The sequence below is a fragment of the Sorex fumeus genome, unplaced genomic scaffold (genome assembly GCF_029834395.1).
Source record: "Sorex fumeus unplaced genomic scaffold, SorFum_2.1 ptg000265l, whole genome shotgun sequence".
Lineage (NCBI taxonomy): Eukaryota > Metazoa > Chordata > Mammalia > Eulipotyphla > Soricidae > Sorex > Sorex fumeus.
Window position 1 is genome coordinate 35,501,140 of NW_026606322.1, and position 21,940 is coordinate 35,523,079.

The following is a 21,940-nucleotide window of genomic DNA, read 5'->3' on the forward strand; positions in this document are numbered from 1 at the left end:
GAGTATCCCTCCCACATGGCAGAGCCTGGCAAGCTCCCCTTGGCATCTTTGATATGCTAAAAACAGTAACAAGTTGGGGCTGGAGCAATAGTACAGCAGGTAGGGCATTTGCCTTGCATGCAGCCAACCCTCGTTTCATTCTCAGCATCCCATATGGTCCACCGAGCACCACCAGGAGTAATTCCTGAGTGCAGGAGCCAGGAGTAACCCCTGTGCAACACCGGGTGTGACCGAAAAAGCAAAAGAAAAAAAAAAGTAATAAGTCTCACAATGGAGACGTTACTGGTGCCCACTCAAGCAAACCAATGAACCATGGGAGGACAGGCTACAGTGCAGTGCTATAACACTTTTGTCAGTCTTGTTTGATGGTGAATCCTTAGCACCTAATGCCTTACACAAGCTGATTACTCAATGAGTATAAATAAGTGAATGAATTTGAGTTGTCAGACCTTGGCACTTAGCACAGAAAAAAGGATCAAGAAGTAACATATTCAAATAGTAAAGCCTAGAGAGAACTAACGGATAAATCCTATTTTATTTTCTCTAGACACAGACTGAACGGTTTTCAATATTCTTCATAATATGTTGGCTGGGCATAAATTAAATGTCTACACTGATGTCAGTCTCTCATGGGAAATAGTTTCATCCATGTGGGTACCAGAGAAGCAAGCTGGGATAGCTAGGAAGAAAAGGCAGGCGTCTGATAAGCTTGCAAGGGAAAAGGCAAATCTGTAATTTGCCTTCATCCTTTTTATCCATCCTTCCAAACCAGAGGGTTTTGTCTGCTGCCAAAAACCCTTTCACATCAAGTAATCAAGCTCCAGAGGAAGAAAAAGGAAACAATCGTTTGATGAAAATTATACCTATTATGAAAGAAATTTGCTTCAGCTTAAAAATTATGATAAAAGCTTTGGTGAATTGCACATGAAATAGAAATACTAATGGGGAAAAAGAAAAAGTGACCAACTCGGAGCTGCACAGCCACTCAGGAGTATTGAACCAAAAGCAGGCAGTGCATAGAATCTTTAATCATCTTCAGGAATGGAGACAGCACCCAAGGGACCCAGCCCCAGCAGCCAAAAACCACCAGAACTCAGCTGCCGCCATGCTTACGGCCACTCTCCACACGCTCGGGGCAAGCCTCACCCATGAGAGAACCTATTCCTGGACACTTCAAACCACACACCCTACCCATACTCCAAGAGTACCACACCACATTTGATAGGGTTCAAAGTAGGAGGCAACCAATCTTAGAGGGAAATACGCATTTTTTACAAATATATATATATTTATATATATATATTTACAAATATATATATATATATATTACTATTATCCTGTTGTTCATCGATTTGCTCCAGCGGACACCAGTAACATCTCTATTCATCCCTGTCATGTGCTAGCGTAGCCCGATGGCATATTGGGGGCTCTTTCAGGGTCAGGGGAATGAGGACCATCATTGTTACTGTTTTTGGCATATTAAGTATGCCACAGGTAGCTTGCCAGGCTCTGCCGTGTGGGCAGGATACTCTTGGTAGCTTGTCGAGCTCTCAGAGAGGGATGGAGGCTACTGGGGCAGCCTCTAATCACCTTTACAGGTGTTCCCAGTCAGTCATATATGCAGGCTGGATACTCTCAGTTGCCTGCCGGGTTCTCTGAGAGCGAGAACTAGACAATAATATTCAGTGGTAGAATATATATATATGTATATATATATATATCTGTATACATACAGATGGGCTGGAGCACAGCGGGTAGGGTGTTTGCCTTGCAAGCGGCCAACATGGCTGACCCGAGTTCGATTCCTCCGCCCCTCTCGGAGAGCCCGGCAAGCTACCGAGAGTATTCGATATGCCAAACACAGTAACAACAAAGTCTCCAATGGAGACGATACTGTGCCCGCTCGACCAAATCGATCAGCAACAGGAGGACAGTGACAGTGACATACATACTGATACATATGTATATATACATATATGTGTATATATATATATAAATATATCACACAAGCCTCAACCTTTAACAACATGTTAGTGATCTCTTATAGGAGGGCTTAATGGCCCCTGGGTGAAATACAACCATCTTCACCTTCTTTCCTCTAAAGATACTTTTTTGTAGCATTTTTAGCGGTTTTTCATAACAATGCAAAAAATATTATTTTGGTTCTTCTTTGAGCAGGGATCAGAATTGGGGATGGAAATACCCAAAATATGATGGTGGGAAGGGATCATGGTGGTGGGATTGGTGTTTGAATATTAAATGTCATCAAGTATTGTGAACTACTTTACAAAATTTTTAAAAATTAAAAAAAAAAAGGAATGGAGGCGGCAAAGTTTTTTCTAAGGAAATGGGCCTAAGAGAGACCAGATCCAAGAGATGACACCATTACCATATGCCAGTTTCAGCATCTACTTTATAATCATCGATCCAGTCACTCCTGGCTCAGAAAAAAAAGTTGGTTATTTCATGAAAGCTCTGTCTATGAGGAAGGAGATTTGTCTTCAAACTAGAAAATAATCCAAAACCCACTAAACTCCCTACAGAGCATCCCCTAACAGAGGCCAACACGCACTCATGGCTGAGCCCAGAGATTCTTCCAAGGGTCATTTGGAAATGTTTCTGGCTGAGCTTGTTATGACTTGACCTTCAAGAAAAGAGAATTACACATATGGCTATCTTTTTATTAAAATGAAAGTGGAGGCCGAAGAGTAGCACTGTAGCACTGTCCTCCCATTGTTCATCGATTTGCTCGAGTGGGCAGAGTAACGTCTCCATTGTGAGACTTGTTGTTACTGTGCTTGACATATTAAATACATCACGGGGAGCTTGTCAGGCTTTGCCATGCAAGCGAGATACTCTCGGTAGCTTGCTGAGCTCTCCGAGAGGGGCTGAGGAATCGAACCTGGGTTGGCCGGGTGGGCCGCATGCAAGGCAAATGCCCTACCACTGTGCTATTGCTCCAGCCAAGGCCAAAGAAGCAAAACACTTGCTTTGCACACAACCATCCTGGGTTTAATCCCCCCACATGGTACCCTGGGCACCACCAAGAATGATACACAGAGCCAGGAGTAAGCCTTGAGCACAGCCAGGTCTGATCCCCAAATGGAAAGAAAGCAAAACAGAGTATTTCTTAACATTATCTGGAAGGATGGAGGCACAGCTGTTAGCATGGAAGTGGATTTATTCCTGAGCTCATGGGTTCCTGCGTGTTGTATGAAAGATTCACACACAAAAAACTCAGGTGCTTAAGAAGTTTATTGGGGCCGGAGAGATAGTACAGTGGTTAGTGTTTGCCTTGCACATGGCTGACCCGGGTTCTATCCCTGACATCCCATATGGTGCCCCAAGCATGGCCAGGAGTAATTCCTGAGTGCAGAGGCAGGATAATCCCTGAGCATCACTGGGTGTGACCCAAAAAAGAAAAAAAAATTATTGTACCATTTAAGAAAATGGCATCTGGGTCTACATCCACCCGCTCAATGATGTCCACTCCCTTTTTATCCATGTACCACACTATTTATCCTGTCCCTCAATTCCTAGTCCAGATTATGATGTCCTCAGCACCAGAGTAATAGGACAGCAGGTACTATTCTTGCCTAGAATGCTACAGACCTGGGTTTGATCCATAGTGGCCCGTATGGTTTCCAAAGCCCTGCTAGGAGTGGTCCCTGAGCTCAGAGTCAAAAGTAAGCCCTGAGTACTCCCAGATGTGGACACCCAAAAAACAAACAAAAATCCTCACAGAGGGCTGGAGCAATAGCACAGCCAGTAGGGCGTTTGCCTTGCCTGAGGCTGACCCAAATTCGATGCCTGACATTCCGTATGGTCCCCCCAACTACTGCCAGGAGTAATTCCTGAGTGCAGAGCCAGGAGTAACCCCTGAAGATCACTGGGTGTGACCCAAAAAGCAAAAAAAAAAAAAAATTCCTAACAGTGGACAGCATCCTGGTATTCTTCCTTGGTGTCTGCCTATGCCAGTGTCCAATGACCCGGTCTCATGCCAATGCCATGCTCTGTCCAGAATACACTTTCCCAGTCTGGAGTCTACAGCTGGAACCCTGTGACCTGTGTCCCCTTGCTGGGGGCTCTGTAACCTCCACCAGATCTCTCTGGGACCCTCTCTGGGGGCTTCCTGGAACCTTGGCTTTCCTTAGTCTCAGACCCATGGAATGTTCTGCCATCTGGGAGGGGGACAAGAGTGTGTTGGTGGCTGGGGACTTCCTTTCATCACCCATCTACCCTCCCCATTATTTATTTTGACTGAGTTCCTTTTTCCTTTTAAGTGGGTGAGATTGAAGTTAACTGGTTTACCTAGGCCTCCTTCCTTTTCATCCCACTCCTGCCCCCACCCACCCCCACCCCCAGTAACAAAACTACTTCCGCTGACCACGACAGGCCTCTGCTCTTCATGATTTTTTTTTCTCTCTCTCTTTTTTTAATTAGTGAAACACCATGAGGTACAGGTGTAGACTTACAAATTTTCGTGCTTGGGTTTCAGTTATACAATGATCGAGTACCCCTCCCTCCACCAGTGCCTATCTTCCACCACCAATGATCCCAGTAACCCTCCCACCCTCCCCCCCACCCCAGCGCCCCCACCCCGCCCCGCCTCTGTGACAGGGCATTCCCTTTTGTTCTCTTTCCTTTAGGGTATTGTGGTTTGCAATAGAGATATTGAATGACCATCATGTTCAGTCTATACTTTCAGCACGAGTCTCCCATCCAGAGGGGATCCTCCAAACACCCTTTGCTTGGTGTTCCCTTCTCTATCTGAGCTGCTTTTTCCCCCAGAGTGTGCTGCCGGCTTCCAAGCCATGCTCTCCATGTTCATGGCCACACCTGCTTTGGAGGGAAAAGCCATTAGAATTCTTTCATTCCAAGGTGAGCTCGAGGGTAATTTCAATCTATGTGATCCTATCTAGAGAGCAGAGAAAATCCTAACAAGAATTTAAAATCTGAAATTCTGGAAATCTAAAAAGAGAGGGGGTTTGGGGAGAGATGTAACAGAACCAGGTGCTTGAGTTTTTCCAAAAAAGGACAATTATGGGGCCAGAGTGATAGTACAGTGGCTAGGGCATTTTCCTTGCACCCGAGTTCAATCCCCAGCATCCCATAGCACCCCTAGGAGTAATTCCTGAGTGCAGAGCCAGGAGTAACCCCTGAAGATCGCTGGATGTGATTCAAAAAAAAAAAGGGGACAATCACTCTATATAAAAGAAAAAAAAACAGAATTAAAGTCTCCAAAATGGTTTGGTCTATTGTGATTGAAAAAAAAAAAAACACTCGAACACCAACGTTCTCATGTGATCCACATTTTACTAAACAAATTTCAGGCTATCACTTCATCTCACGCCCTTTCATTTTTTACTGGTTATGCTAATTTACTGGCTTTTTCAGGATCAGGGGAATGAGACCCATTGGATTTACTGGTTTTGGCATATCAAAAACGCCACAGGTAGTTTGCCAGGCTCCACTGTGCAGGCGGGACATTCTCGGTAGCTTGCCAGGCTCTTCAAGAGGGATAGAGGCTTTTAGGGCGACCTCTAATAGCCCTTGCAGGTGTTCCCATGGTTCAAACCATATTTGACCCTATCAAATATGGTGTAGTAATCTTGGAAGATGGGTACTAAGCATCCTGGAGCGTGGTGGCAGCTGGGTAGTGGAGGTAGTGGAGGTCTGCGTACCAATATGATGGATCTTCTGTGTGTAATTCCTGGGTTGCCGGAGGTTGGTGGAAGCAGACAGGGCATGGTAGGGTGGGTCTTCTGGTTTTAATCCCTTGGGAACAGAGATCCTCTGGGCAATGGAGAAGATTATCCATGACTTCTACTCGGATCTCTTCGATAGCCACATCCACCTGCCCACATACCAAATTCCGCAGGATGGATATATCGTTCCCAACGTTTTCCCTTCCCAAATCTGACTCGCCACTTCATCAGTAAAGAAGCGAACAGCACCCAGCCCAGACAAGGTCAGATCCGAACACCTGAAGAACCTGCCGTCAGTACTCATCAATACACTGACTCGGCTCTTCACACGCTACCTATCTGAATGCAAGGTTCCGTCCCAATGGAAAACCAGCAGGACTGTACTACTGTACAAGAAGGGAGACATCTACGACATTGGCAACTATCACCTGATCTGCCTGTTGTCTGTCGTCTACAAGCTGTTCACTCGAGTCATCCTGAATAGGATTGGCAGGACACTAGATGAAGGACAACCATGTGAGCAAGCCAGGTTCCAAAAAGCATTCAGCACAATCGACCATATCCACATGATAACCAAGCTCATTGAGGTTTCTCGGAAGTTCAAGATGCCTCTTTATCTAACATTCATTGATTTAAAGAAGGCCTTTGATTCTTTTGAGACTGAAGTGGCCATCGAAGCCATAGCCAAACAGGGCATTCAAACTCAATATATGAGGATCCTCCATGAACTGTATTACGGATTCACTACCAGGATCTCACCATTCTACAAGGAAGTGATTATCCATGTCGAGAGGGGTTCAGCAGGGTGATACCAATTCACCGAAACTCTTCAGTGCCACCCTCAAGAATGTCATGCAACGACTGGAATGAGAAGAAATGGGAGTGAAGATAGACGGATGGCAACTACACCACCTCTGCTTCGCTGATGACATTGTTCTAATAACACCAAACATTAGGCAAGTGGCACAAATGCTGGTTGATTTTGACCACGAGTGTGGAAAGGTCAGACTACAGCTGAATCTCACAAGACAATGTTCATGAGAAACGAACTCGTTCCTGACATTCCATTCACTCTCAACAGACTGAACCTCTCTAAATGTAGGTTATGTATACCTGGGTCGAGAAGTCAACGTGGTGAATGACCTGGCATGTGAGTTGCGCAGGAGGAAAACAGCAGCTTGGAACGCCTTCAAGAGCATTGAAGAAATAGCTAAGAGGATGCAGAACCTCCAGCTCTGGGCACATCTCTTCGATTCCACTGTTCTTCCTGCATTAACATATGCCTCAGAGACCTGGGCCCTACGCAAACAGGATGAGAACGCTATTCAGGTCTCCCAAAGAAGAATCGAAAGAGCTATGCTTGGAGTATCATGCTTTATTCAAGTGAGAGAAAGAATCCACAGTTCCGACCTCTGTGGGAGGGATACTGGGATCAGTGGTGGTGGAGAATGGGCACTGGTGGAGGGATAGGTATTAGATCATTGTATAACTGAAACCCAAGCACAAAAATTTGTAAGTCTACAACTATACCTCATGGTGTTTCACTAATAAAAATTTAAGGAAAAAAAAGAATCAGGGACACTGTCTCATTTGCTAAGGCATCAAAAATCAGATGGGCTAGACACGTAATGAGATTAGGAGACAACAGCTGGACTAGAGCTGTTACCAACTGGATTCCATGGGACGTCAAAAGATTGCATGGCCTCCCACCTCGGAGATGGTCAGACTTCTTCGTCAAGACCCTGAACGATCGATTTGAGGCTCTTCGTGTTCCTAGAACGAGCAGACACCATTGGGCTACACTAGCACATGACAGGGACGAATGGAGACGTTACAGGTGCCCGCTCGAGCAAATCAATGAGTAATGGGATGTCAAGTGATGCTAATGGTTCTTGTGGATGGTGGATTAGCTGTATTTTAATGCCTGGAGGCAAAGAAATGAAAATATTCTAGCAACAGGAATGGATGAAGCAGCTCCCTGCCGCATGCCGTCTCAACACAGAACTACATGGGTTTTTGTTTTAATATACTGCCCGTGCTGGTTTTACCATTTTGACAATAGTAGACCTGAGTTCCACGGAGACTTTACCCAGATCATCTTCTGCACAATAATTTTCTCTATGCTGTCCTCTAAATACCTCCTTGAAAATTGCAGATAAGCCTGGCCAAGTGTATACGGTTTGTTGCCCACGGATCTATTTCATTTCTATATACAGGAGTTAAGACTAATTTAAGGGAAAGTAAAAGAAAGTAAAAAATCAAAAGAATTCATGGTCGAAGATGGCACAGTCTTTACAGGTGATCATGGGCTAACAGATGTCAAGGTTTGTAGACAAACTCTGGCTGCCCATTGTGGGGGGCCCGAGGGGGTCTCTACTTAGCATGACAAAATATTGGGTTTTAACCCACAACCACTATAAAGTTTCCTGCTCAGAAAAAAAGGGAAAACTTGGCAGGAAAGAATGACCTCTCAGATCTCTCAGACCTCTCTTAATTTTTTTCCATAATTACCACAACCATATTTGATGAAGTTCAGGCAGTAGATAACAAATCATAGAGGGAAATATACACCTACATGCATATATACATATTTTCAGATATATATACCAAAGCTCACATCACCCAAATTTTAACATGTTAGTGATATCCTAAAGAATGTCTTAATGGCCACTGCCAAAATAGAACAATCTTCACACTGTTTCCTATATGAACACTTTTTTGTAAGCATTTTCAGCACTTCTTCATAACAGACAATACAAAATACATTCTTTAGGTTGTGTTTTGGGACAGGGCTTGGGGCTTGGGATGGAAACATCCCAAATTTGGTGGTGGAAAGGTGTAATGGTGGTGGGGTGGGTGTTTGAATATGAAATGTAATCAAATATTGTGAACTAACTTATAAAATAAAATAAAAAATTTTAAATAATTAAATTTTTAAAAGTCTCAGACCTATCTTAGATCTTTACTTCTCTCTGGGTGGGAAGGAACAGAGTATTCAGAAAGTAGTGCAAATGCCACAGACATCATCTAAATCAACACAGTAATCATGTGTCCTCAAACACCCAGGTGGAGCCCTCAGTTTAAATTCACACAGGTGAGGTGCAGATGGCCCTGAGCAACCCCAATGACTTCTCACCTACTGGCAATGAAGGTCCAAAACAGACAGTAAGGTGCTTGCCTTGCAAGTGGTCAACCAAGGTTTGATCCCCGGCATCCCATATGGTACCCGAAGCACCTCCAGGAGTGACTCCTGAGTGCAGAGCCAGGAGTAGCCCCGAGCATCGCCAGGTGTTCCCCCCACCAAAAAAAAATTTTTTTTAAGGATCGGAGAGACTATACAGAGACAATACAGAGTTTATATTTTCAATTAGTGAAATGGTAGGAAACCTGTTTGAATGTAGATGCACTTTGTCACCACATGTATATCTTTAAAATCTTTTATTTTGTCAGTGACACCATAATTAAGCTGATAAATGCTCTAAGTCCCAAAACAGCAGAGGAATCATTACATTTGTATTGAAATATACATAGGGAACAAATAGATGAATAAATGAATAAAATTTCCAAGGAGGCGTTACAAGGGCAGGGAAGAAGAGTGGACTAAACTATTCAGTCCTATCCAGACTTGTGGAAAATTGGCAAAAGGGCAGGAAAGATACAGCCAAAACCACACATTTCACTCAGACAACATTGAGCCAATGAAGGAAATTAAAAATGCACAAACTGCAAATCATTTATTTGCAAAATGATTGTCTCTAGTCATTTCAGTATGCTACCAAATTAGTCTTAATCATGCTTGGATCATCAGTTTTTAAAAATAGAAATAAAAATTAACATTTCATTCTTATTGAATAAAATATTACCATTGTTTTGCCAATAGAACACTGGGAATCTCTTTGATTTGTTTCTTCATTTCACTCCGGTGTCAGTATGGTAAATATCTGTTATCATATAGATGTTCAGAAAAGTGTTTCTTCATTTCTTTTAGATTACAAGCAAACTGAGAATGTTGTTAAAATTGTGGCATATATGCACATATATGTATAAAACTATATACATAAATATATGCATACAAATTAGAATACTCCATGGCTATAAGGACAGAGGACATTTTGGGGTTGGAGAGAAAGTAGGGAGATTAAGATGGCTGCCCTGTTTGTGGCTACAGCCATTAAATTTCTACAAGTGTACAGCACCATATATCCATTGAGTATCCCCCACCCACAGAGCACAGAGATAGTAGTGACCCCTGAGCACCACTGGGTATGACTTCTCCACCTCTCTCCCCAAAATCAAAATGTTCTAGAACTTGAAAGGGTATACAGGAGTTAAGGTATTTTCCTTGCATATAGTCTGATCCTGGTTCCCTCTAGGACTTCATCTCATGCCCTGAACACCACCAGCAGTGATCCCTGAGCACAGAGCCTGAAAGCCCTCAGCACCACTAGGCCAAACAAAACAAACCAAAAAAACAGAAAAGAAAAGATGAAATCTTGCCATTCACTGCAATAAATGATGGAAATGAGAGCATTATATTAAGTGAACTAAGTCAGAAGGAGAAGAAATACTAGATGGGCATACTCAGCTGTCAGATACAGAGAACCAAAACAAGGAAATAGATGGTATTGAGCAACCACACGCCTTGGCCTTGGATTACAAAATTTAGATTACCCATTTGGGGGTAGGATGTTAGGGAGCCAGCATGTCAGGGGACAGAGATGAAGAGGTAGACTGGAGATGACATAGGGATAGTGTTGAACTGTCTCGAGCACACTAATTGTGTGGCATGCAGTGACTTTGTATGTCAATACCATAAACATTAAGACTATTGTCAATGATGTTTGGAAGGGAGCATTCTGGATGGGAGATGTGTGCTGAAAGTGGGTAAAGGACCAAACATGACAGCCTCACTATCTGTATTGCAAACAATAATGTCCAAAAGGAGACAGACAGACAGACAGTCAGAAGAAAAATGCCTGCTACAGAGGCAGGCCGGAGAGGGGTGGGTGGGGGGTAGCAGGGATACTGGGGATATTGGTGGTAGGAAATGGACACTGGTGGAGGGATGAGTGTTGGACCATTGTATGACTGAAACCATATCTCAAAAGCTTTGTAATTATATCACAGTGATTCAATTTTAAAAAATCAATAGCAAAAAAAAAAAAACCCCAGACTTTTCAGTCTATTACCTAAATTACAATGAAAAGAGAGGAAAAAAAGGAAAGGAAAAAGGAAAAAGTCAGAGAGTACAGGAGATAAGACACTTCAGCATTTTTTGTTTGTTTGTGGGCCACTGCCAGCAATGCTCAGGGGCTACTCCTGACTCTGCATGCAGGAAGTACTCCTAGTGGTGCTCAGAGAACCATATGGAATGCCAGGGATGGAACCCTGGTCAGTCACGTGTAAGGCAAGCACCTTACCAGTACAATCTCTCTAGCCCCAAATAAGGCACTTTTGTATACAGCCAATCCTGATTCAATCCCTGGCATTTTAGATGGTCCCCTGACTATTGCCAGAGCTCAGTCCAAAGTACAGAGCCAGGAATAACCCTGGAGATCAACTGGGTGTGGTCCACCCCCCAATAGCACTATAGCACTGTCCTCCTGTTGTTCATTGATTTGCTCCAGCGGGCACCAGTAATGTCTCCATTGTGAGATTTGTTACTGTTTTTGGTGTACCGAATACGCCACTGGGAGCTTGCCAGGCTCTGCCGTGCAGGCGGGATACTCTTGGTAGCTTGCCGGGCTCTCCAAGAGGGACGGAGGAATCATACCCGGGTCAGCCGCATGCTAGGCAAACACCCTACCCGCTGTGCTATTGCTCCACCCCTCCAATAAAATAGTTAATTAAAATGGTGGGTCTTTTCCCATGAGGGGGGAGCGGAAAAAAACAGATAAGTTGGCCAGGAAATGCATCTCAGTGATAAAACACCTGCATATATGAGGCCACTCTATAGGCTCAGAGCAATTTGCACCCCCTTCCCCATTGACATTTTGAATTCCCTAGTACCACAACAAAAGCACACAAATAAGTGACCACACAAACAAGTGACAAACACCACAACTAAAATGTGTAAAGTCCCCCCTTCGCCCCCAGTAAGTAAGCCCTGCAGCCTAGAACACAAGCAACTCTGTGATCCCAACAAAAAGTTAGGACGGGGAGAACTGATAAATCCATGCTTTAAATTTTAAAATAGGTAAATGGAGTTCGCCTGAAAAAAAAAATGAATTAATGTGCTTACCTTGCACCCGGCTGATCTGGGTTTGATCCCAAGCACCTCGTAGGGTCCCTGAGTGCAGAATCAGGAGTAAGTTCCTCAGTATTCACCAGGTGTGACCCCAAAACAATAAACTCGTAAATAACTTGTATTAAAATTAATATAATTTTCCTTTACTTTGAGTTATTCCTTAAGTTTTGTTGAAGCAGGTATTATCAAATGAATTTGTTATACGTCTGCCGTGGGGGCAGACTGGGGGTGGAAGGGAACCTGTGGATATTGGTGAAGGGAAGAAGACATTGGTGGTGCTTGGAGCATTATATGCCTGAAACTACTCTATTATGAACAACTTTGTAAATCACAGCACCTTAATAAAAATAAACAGAATTTTTTATATAAATAAATAGAAAAAAGTATGAACACAAATCTCCAATGTAGTATGTTTCAATATCAGCCATGACTTTCCTGGTCACACCCTCCAAGATTCCAAGGTTCTGCTGACTTAGTTTTGGTCCCCAGAAATGACAATTCATAGATTTATTGGAACTTGATGCAGACAGATGAAAACAGGATACATTAGTTCATCCCCAATTATTTTAAAGAGCCACAACTGCTTTCTGAAATGTTAATATCTTATGTGAAAATAGATATTACTGAAATCGCCAGACATTTTTGTCCTTGAGTTCTAGTGCTGAGTCACTGGGTATGTACCATTGTCCATGTTGCAACAGGTTCAACTGAATTAAATTCTGTTCCACCATGCAACGTCATATTTTTAACAGAAAGTACTTGTGCCCTGCACCAAGAGAACACAGACTACAGTGAAGAGATATGTCCCTGTCAAGAGAGAGCCGCATTTCATAGGCTTATCTCTGGGTTTCTAAATAAGTCATTTTTAGCTTAAGAAACTAGGGCAGGTGACATTCAGATGAAAGGATAATTAGAAACATGCTTGGTGGCTGAGTTGTTTTGTCATGAAATTATGCTCTCCGATTTCCATAACCCAAGAGAAAGAAATTTATTTCCCACAAAATCAAATTTATTCACCCCTAAAAAAAAGTCATTTACATTTTAAAGTGCTACCGAGAAACTCGGGTGCGCTTTCCGGAAATTATGTAACCTATCCCAGAGTCAGTCCTCCCTAACAAGAAATATAAGTCTTAACTCAAAATCTCCAGGAGAAAATAGTGGCAATGGGGAGGGGAGGTGGGTAGGTGAGGGGAAAGATCAGCACGTTCTACACGGTTGAATTTAAACTAATCTGTGAATCATCTTTTAGGGGTATCTCACTGAAATTTCCAGCATTTTCCCAGACTAGTACCAAATGGCTCTGCAAAGGGTTAGTGCCCTGAACTCTTTTTTTTTTCTTAGTAGGGTCCCTAACTTAAAGGCTATTTGCTACCTGGGTTAATTTGAATAAGATCATAAGAGGGGCTGAAGCAGCACAGCAGGGGAGGACGTTTGACTTGCACGTGGTCAACCCGGGTTCTATTCCCAGCATCCCATATGGTCCCCACCTCCCCTTCAGCACCGCAGGAGCAATTCCTGAGTGCAGAGCCAGGAGTAACCCCTGTGCATTGACGGGCAAAGAGAGTATAAAGGAGTAAGGCATTCGCTGACTGTGGCAGACCCTGATTCCATCCCACATCCCCAGCACAAACCCTGGTTCCATCCCCAGCAAAGAACCTGGTTCCATTCCCAGCACAGACCCTGGTTCTACCCCCAGCACAGACCCTGGTTCCATCCCACATCCCCAGCATAGACCCTAGTTCCATCTCCAGATCAGACCCTGATTGTATCCCCAGCACAGACCCTGGTTCTAGCCCCAGGGATCTAGACCTGGCTTCCCAGAGCTCTACCAGGAGTGATCCCTGCACACTGAACAGGGCTTAAGCCCTGAGCACCATTGGGTGTGGTCCAACATACAAAAAAAGCAACAACAACAACAAATTGTTAATTGTGCTAAGTATGTCTTGAATATCACATAAACTGTGGAGTCACAAAAATAAAATAATAAAAATGGGGGACAGAGGTCAAGATGCACTTCTTGCTTGTGGCCAACACCATTTGGTTGCCAGCATTGGATGGTCCCCCAGAGCATCCTTACAATGTCATAGCCTCATTAAGCCACCAACCCAATTTACTGAGAATCATGGATCAGTGGGAAGACCCCTTCCCCCAAATATTTTTAAATAAGAAATAAGGAAAAATATTATTTTAAAAAGAGGTAAATAAGGAGAAAAAGAGTGAAGGAGAATGCTTCTTTATATCCTATACATTATACATAAAAGGATAGCTATAAATTGTAAATTAAAAAAGGGGATGTCCTACTCAGCAGGCAATTCCATGACTTTTACAGAAACTGTCAGTTTAACTTGTGATTCCTATAACCAAGCCCTCATCCTTCTCTGTCGTTTTTCAGAAGTCCTCTCAGCGCACTATATTCCTCCTTAGACCTCTTGGCCTTGCTTTTTCAGTCTAACCTCTTTGGATCATTTAGCCCATAGGGCATTCCAAGGAGATGCAGTGCCAAACTCAAATTGTGCTCAGTTAATAACTTGACAAAGAAATCTCCCCTATCCACACCTCCCTAGAACATGCACACTATTTAAACAAATAATATTTTTATGCTTGAAGAGTAACAACAATAGGGCTTTCAAAAATACTCCATTTCCTTCTCTGTCCTGGTCCAAAGAGATTTTTAATTCTCCATAGAGTTTCCAAAAGAAAGAAACAAGTATAAATCATCAGCTTGATGAAACTTAACCTTCACACTCTAAGTGGACTATAGACTACCGTCTTTTCTGATTTATTTCTCCATTTCCCCTGAAGGGCCTAGTGAATAATGAGGTGTGGAGGGGAGGTCCACAGGCCAGCTCTGCTGAGTGACCTTGATTAAGCCTGAGTTTTTGTTTCAGCTTCCGTGTCTCTAAAGGAAACCTAAATTCTCCCAGAACTTTTTCTGAAAATGAGGCAGAGCGATGATGAACAAAAGGCACAGAATGTCTGCCGAAACCATGAGAGGTAGGAAGTTGAAGATTTAAGGAGGAGCTAGCCTGGAGGTTGGAGAGAGAGTAATCACCTGCCTTGCACATTGCCGATGTGAGTTTGATTCTCATCATCCCTTATAGTCCTGGATGGTCTCCAGGACCCCACCAGGAGTCATCCCCTGAATGCAGAGCCAGGAGTAAGTCCTAAGCATGGTCATATGTGGCCCAAAAAACAAAACAAACAAACAACAAAACCAAAAAAACTGATGGTCTATTCACAAGCTAGACTCAGGCAGAAATACTAGAATGCAAAACTACTGGCTCTTTTCCAATATCTGATGAGATAAATGAAAAACTGTTGCATGGGGCAGTTCTACAGTCTAGGTACATAGAAGTTATGACTTATCATTGTTAATGTGAAACATAAGTTATAAGATCAGCAACTAGAACATTGTTTTTCAAAATAAAGCTATCTGTTGTGATTAGAGAAGAGCCAAGAGATAACTTAATGAACTGAGTTTTGCTCGTGGGCACTCTGGGTTTGATCCCCTGTACTACACGATTCCCCGGGCATTGCAGGGTGCATCCTTCCACCTCCCTCCAGTACAGAACTGGGAGTATTCTTAGAGCAGTGCCGGGTGTGGCCAGGGGCGAGAAGAAAAATGAATTGTCATATTGGCTGAAACCACAGTCCCACTGACATTTGGGGTCAGTAATTCTTTACATGAGAAACTGTCCTGTGCGTTGTTGTATTCTGGGCCTCTGCTCAGAAGGCGCTAATGGTACCCCCCTCCCAGTGGTGATCGTGAATTGTGCTTCTCTACATCCATAATAACCTTCAAAGAGCAAAATCACCCCTCTCTTTGAACCCACTCATTTTGCTTCTGCCTTTTTTTTTTAATTAGCTTGTTACTAGACTTTAAAATCTACTTTATTTTTTTTGCCTAACTCTCAGATCGGGCCAGGAGAGGGGGGAGGGGTACAGAGGTTATGGTGTCTGCCTTGTAACCCATCATCCCCATATCTAACCCTTATAGGATCCCTTGGACACCACCAGAGGCCACGTCTGGGCACGGAGCCATAAAGAATACCCACACACCACCTGCTAGGGCCCCAACACCCCTCCCCACCCCAAAAAGCCCTCTCAGGTTCAAAAATTGTTTCTTCATTCACGAATCATAACAGGAAATGCTCAAGGGTTACTTCTCACTGTACTAGAGGGACCATGTGGTGCCAAAGATTGGACCTGAGCCTCCAGCTGGCAAAGCGTGTGCTCAAGCCCACTGAACTAGCTTCCTGGATGAAGTTAGCTCACAAATGTCATCGAAAGCTTTTTGTTTGGAAGCTTACCACTTTAAGAAATCCTTCCTTCGGGGCTGGAATGATAGCACAGCAGGTATGGCATTTGCCTTGCACACGGCCAACCTAGTTTTGATTCCCAGCATCCCGTATGGTCCCCTGAGCACCGTCAGGAGTAATTCCTGAGTGTAGAGCCAGGAGTAACCCCTGTGCATTGTCAGGTCTGACCGAAAAAGCAACAAAAAAAAAAAAAGGAAGAAATCCTTTCTTCAAAGCATCTGAGATCTGAGATTATGGTTTCAATACAGTGGGTTTGAATGTTCAGAAAATCAGGCTAATCCGTGGATCTAGAAATTACATATGTCTTATTTATGTTGTGCAAAGCTCCAGAGTAACATTAACACATAGTATTTTCTAAGTTAGCGTGTGGATGTGTGGATGGATGGATGGATGGATGGATGGATGGATGGATGGATGGATGGGTAGATGGATGGATGAATGATAGATGGATAAAATAAGAGCAAAAGTGACCTAAAGAAATGTGATTTTTTGGTCTTCACTAGTCTCTAGTCTGTGTTTCTTTGTATTCCTCATCCACTGGGCAGTCAATAATGTTGCTGAGTTGAGCATTCAGTCAGTCATGGGAAAGCATCAAAGGAATGTTACACCATTTCACAATAAACAACAGCCCAGGAACTTCATAGATTCAAAACCAACCTTAAAAGAAGGACTAGGGGCTGGAGCTATAGCACAGCAGGTAGGGCCAACCCAGGTTCAATTCCCAGCATCCCATATGGTCCCCCGAGCACTGCCAGGAGTAATTCCTGAGTGCATGAGCCAGGAGTAAGCCTTGTGCATTGCCGGGTGTGACCCAAAAAGAAAAAAAAAGGACTAAAAGGGCTACTGTAAAATAAGAAAAACCCCTAGTAGCACAAAAAATCTCTACAGAAAGATAGCACAAAACCCCATGACAATTACCTCAACTAGGAAAGCAGTGTGTGTCAGTAGGCATGTAAATTCACCAAGGCTTAACCCAAATCGTTCTGTTTCTTCCTACTATCATTTGGGGACAAAGAGCTTAAAGTGGGTCAGCTAAAGACGTAAGCTGCTCCGGGAAAATTCTCATGTTAGTTAGAGTGTCCTAAAGGTTCCAGAGCTGCTTCAGCATTATAAATGCAAATTCCTTTCCACAGCAGTAATTTAATATGCAATCTTCTATTGTGGTTGGCCACGTTCGCCTCCACTACCCCTTCTGTGATGCTGAAACTTGACTTTGTTGATTTGTTTTTGGAAAATTCTTGATGTCATCCAAAAATCACTTGGCATCCAGTTGGAAGCGATCGTCTTTTCACTGTATAAATAAACAAACTTCGAACGAAATACCCACAGCCTCCCTGGGTTCTGACATTTCTAAAAGAGCAAAGCGGGAGGCCGAGGTTGGGCATTTTCCAGTGTTTTGATTTGGTGGGAGGCGTTTTTATTGCTAGACAAGCAAGCAGGATATCCCCACTGCTTCCAATTACCGTGGTCCTACCATTAATGGGTCCTGCCAGCTCCCCACATCTTCTGTGAGGAAAATGGTTTGTTCAGAAAGGCATTCACAGCAGCCCTGTTTGATTCCCACTGGCAAACATCTCATAAGGACCTTCTGCCTCCTGTAAACCGCTCTCTTTCTAACCCAGGAGAGAGGTTGCACCTGACAGTTTTAAATGGCACCCTGTGCTCAGCGGGTTAGCATAGAAGAGGAGTTAATCATCCCTTCCAAGGATCTAAATTAAGCAGTAAGGCAAGGATGGCATTTCGAAAAAGAAGAAAACTAGGAGAGCACTGCTAATGTAAAGAAAAATAATTTAAATATCCCAAGAGTGTTGCCATCCACCTCAGCTGAGGAGTCCAGGACCTCATGAACCAGTTGTTTCTGCATCTCTCTGTGAATGGTGCCTGACACGTAAGGATGAGTAAGAAGACACGAGTCGCTGCTCCTCAAAGATGAAAAAATCCAAATTTTCAATAGCAGATACACGAGATGTGCACAAACAACAACAAAACAAGACAGAATATGATAAGGCAAATGCAAACATCTCTAATATCTTGGGGGAAGCAAAACGCATACTCTTTCTGGTGGAGCATGATTTCATGGCACTTGAAATGGATCTTAAAGCATTCTTGGACTTCACACCCACAAACTTCCGGCAGGTGCCATCTTGGTGCACCAACAGCCCTGGTCCAGAGACCCCCAATTGAATCCCAAAATGGATTAGTGCCCTACAAAGATATCTCTGGAACCCAACCATCTACAGTTTAGGATCCCAGAAGTGCGTGGCCACTTTGTGGCTGCACAAATTCTCATGATATTTAAAATAAGCAATGGAATATAAATTATCGAGCATCTTCCCCTAGCAGGCAGGCTTGAATGGTGGTGGGGATGGGGCTGGAGCAATAGCACAGCAGGTAGGGCATTTGCCTTGCATGCGGCTGATTGGGGTTCGATTCCCAGCATGCTATATGGTCCCCTGAGCACCTCCAGGGGTAATTCCTGAGTGCAGAGCCAGGAGTTAACCCTGTGCATCGCCGGGAGTGACCAAAAAAAAAAAACACCAATTAAAAAATAAAGAATGGTGGTGGGGAAATTTGGGTAAAACATAATGCCCAAAAGTAGAGAGAGAGTATTGGGGAAATTGTCTGCTGTAGAGGCAGGGTGAGGACTGGGATGAGGGGAGGCAGATACTGGGGATACTGGTGGTGGAAAATGTGCACTGGTGGAGCATGGGTGTTCAATCATTGTATAGCTGAATCTCAAATATGAATGCTTTGTAACTGTATCTCATGGTGATTCAATAAAAAAATTTTTTTTAAAAAAAGCATTCTTGAAAGTAAACGGGAAAAGATGTATGTCTGAGTAAAAAAAAAGGAAGGACTATGTTTTGTAAAATATGGAACACGGCTTGCTATTTAAGCCCTAGTTCTCCCTTGAACACATATGTCCCTTGCTGGTCTCTATGAGGTTTTTTTGCTTGCTTATTTCCAGTTTGGAGAAGGTTGTATTCTGTCTCAAACACATCTCGCTTTCTCTTTCCTCACATCTTTCTAAATAGGGTTCAATAAAAATTATCTTGCTTCACACACAAACACATACACACACACACACACACACACACACACAAAGTAAAATGTGGAACATAAGCAGAGTACAAATGTGGAAAAATAGCTCAGGTAAGAGAAAGAAAAGTTGAAGTTCTTGAAAATTGTAGGGATGACTAAGAAATCATGGAATCTGGGGTCAAAGCAATAGTACAGCAAGTAGAACGTTTGCCTTGCACATGGCAGGCCAGGGTTCTATCCCCTGCATCCTATATGATCCACCTAGCCCACCAAGAGTGATCCCTGAGCACAGACAGGTGTGCCCTCTCCTGCTCCCCCAAATAAGTTATCACGAAATCAAAATTGACAAAGGGAACATCTAAAATGGAGCTGGTGAAGGGTTGGTGATTAGACACCATTGTATTCCTGAAACCAAATCATGAACAACTTTGTAACTATGTGTCTTACAATGATTCAGTTTTGAAGAAGGAAAAAATTTAAAATAAAGGTAAAAGGTAAAGGCCCTCCCGTTGATCGTCGATTTGCTCGAGCGGGCCCAGTAACGTCTCCATTGGAGACTTTGTTGTTACTGTGTCTGGCATATCGAATACTCTTGGTTAGGGGACTGAAGCTTAAGCATGGCTCCCAAACTTGACTACTTAGAAACCTGGATTTACAGCAATATACACTCTGCCCTCATTAAACTAGAATCCTGCCTCCTGGGATATGGGGAGTTTGTAGGAACAGCACTGGTCACTTCAGAGAATTCAACAAGTGTTACTGGTCTCTGGTTTCAAAGAGGACAAGCTATCACTGCACTGACAAGGAGGCAATCATCTTCCCCCCCACACACACACACACTTTTAAAGAACTGTTTTTTATTTACCTCTAGGAGGTGCCTATATGACTTCCGTAATTTTCCCCACATTGAAGCATTTATTCAATTTGCCCATTTGCAATTCCTCTAAAGACTCCAAATAAAACTTGGTTTGCAAAGCTTTGAAAATAAATCAATGTTTGATAGTTAACACAACCAGAGGCCATCCGGGAGAGACATATCACATTAGTTATTTTAATAAAGAGAAGCCAATATAAAGAATAATGAACTATGGAGCTAGAGAGATAGCACGGTGGGTTGGGCACTTAGCTTGCATGCAGCCAGCCAGGGATTGATCTTCACACTCCATGTAGTTTCCTGAGATTTACCAGGTGTGATCCCTGAGTATAGAGCCAGCAGTAAGCCCTGGGCACTGCCATCCCCCCCCCCAAAAAAAAGAATGAAAAATGACAAACTGGAGGTTTAATGATTCAAAATGAAGGTCATTACCTTAGATAAGGGAAATGGTGAGACAATAATTCTCTCAATTGAAATAGCACTGTAGTAGCACTGTCCTCTTGTTGTTCATTGATTTGTTCGAGCGGGCACCAGTAACATCTCCATTGTGAGACTTGTTGTTACTGTTTTTGACATATGAATATGCCACGAGGATCTTGCCAGGTTCTGCTGTGCAGGCGGGATACTCTCTCGGTAGCTTGCTGATTCCCAGCAACCCATATGGTCCCCTGAGCACCGCCAGAAGTAATTCTTGAGTGCAGAACCAGGAGTAACCCCTGTGCATCTCTGGGTGTAACCCAAAAAGAAAAAAAAAGGAATTTTTGTATTACCATGAACAGCACTTACAAAGCATTCATGTTTGAGTTTCAGTCATACAATGATCAAACACCCATCTCTCCACCAGTGCACATTTTCCACCACCAACATTCCCAGTACACCCCAATCCTCCCACCTCTATGGCAATTTCCCCCATTCTCTCTCTCTCTCTCTCTCTCTCTCTCTCTCTCTCTCTCTCTCTCTCTCTCTCTCTCTCTTTCTCTCTCTCTCCTTTTGGCATTATGGTTGCAATACAGATAATGAGAGGTTATCACATTTGGTCCTTTATCTACTTTCAGCATCTCCCATCCCGAGCAATCCCTCCAACCATCATTAACTCAGTGAACCCTTCTCTATCCCAGCTGCCTTCTCCCCCAGCTCATGAGGCAGGCTTCCAACCATGGAGCAATCTTCCTGGCCCTTGTCTCCACTGTCCTTGGGTATCAGTCTCATATTATGCTATTTTATATCCCACAAATGAGTGCAGTCTAAAATGATAATTTCTAAAGAGGGTTTTATGGCCCTTCCATCAATTCTGTGCCTGGGGCAAATACCTCACTGACTTTCCTCTGGTCCTGCAGGAGAAAATACAAAATAAGAGTTCTACTGTGACAATGCAGGTGAAAAAAAGTGTTGTCAGCTCATAAGAACAAACCTCCAGAGGGAAAGGCAGGAAACAAACAGAAGCCATCAACTTCCTTCTCCTTTAACAAACCTTTTCTTGATAAGTGTAACTGGGTGCCTGCAGGCATGGCAGAAAAGCATTATGCAGTCAGGGCCTCTGAGTCCCAAAGCCAGGGACAGGGGCTGAGTTTGTAGCTACAGGGTAATTCTAGGCATAGTTGATGTCTCCTGAGTTAAATCTTGAAGTTGTAAAAGTTACTGGAGCCATATTAAAATAGGGCCAGAGAAAGTTGCCCTAGAAAAAAAAAATTAACTTTACTGCCCAGCTGAAAGTTATTTTACTACTCTCAGACTGGGCCAAACCACCAAC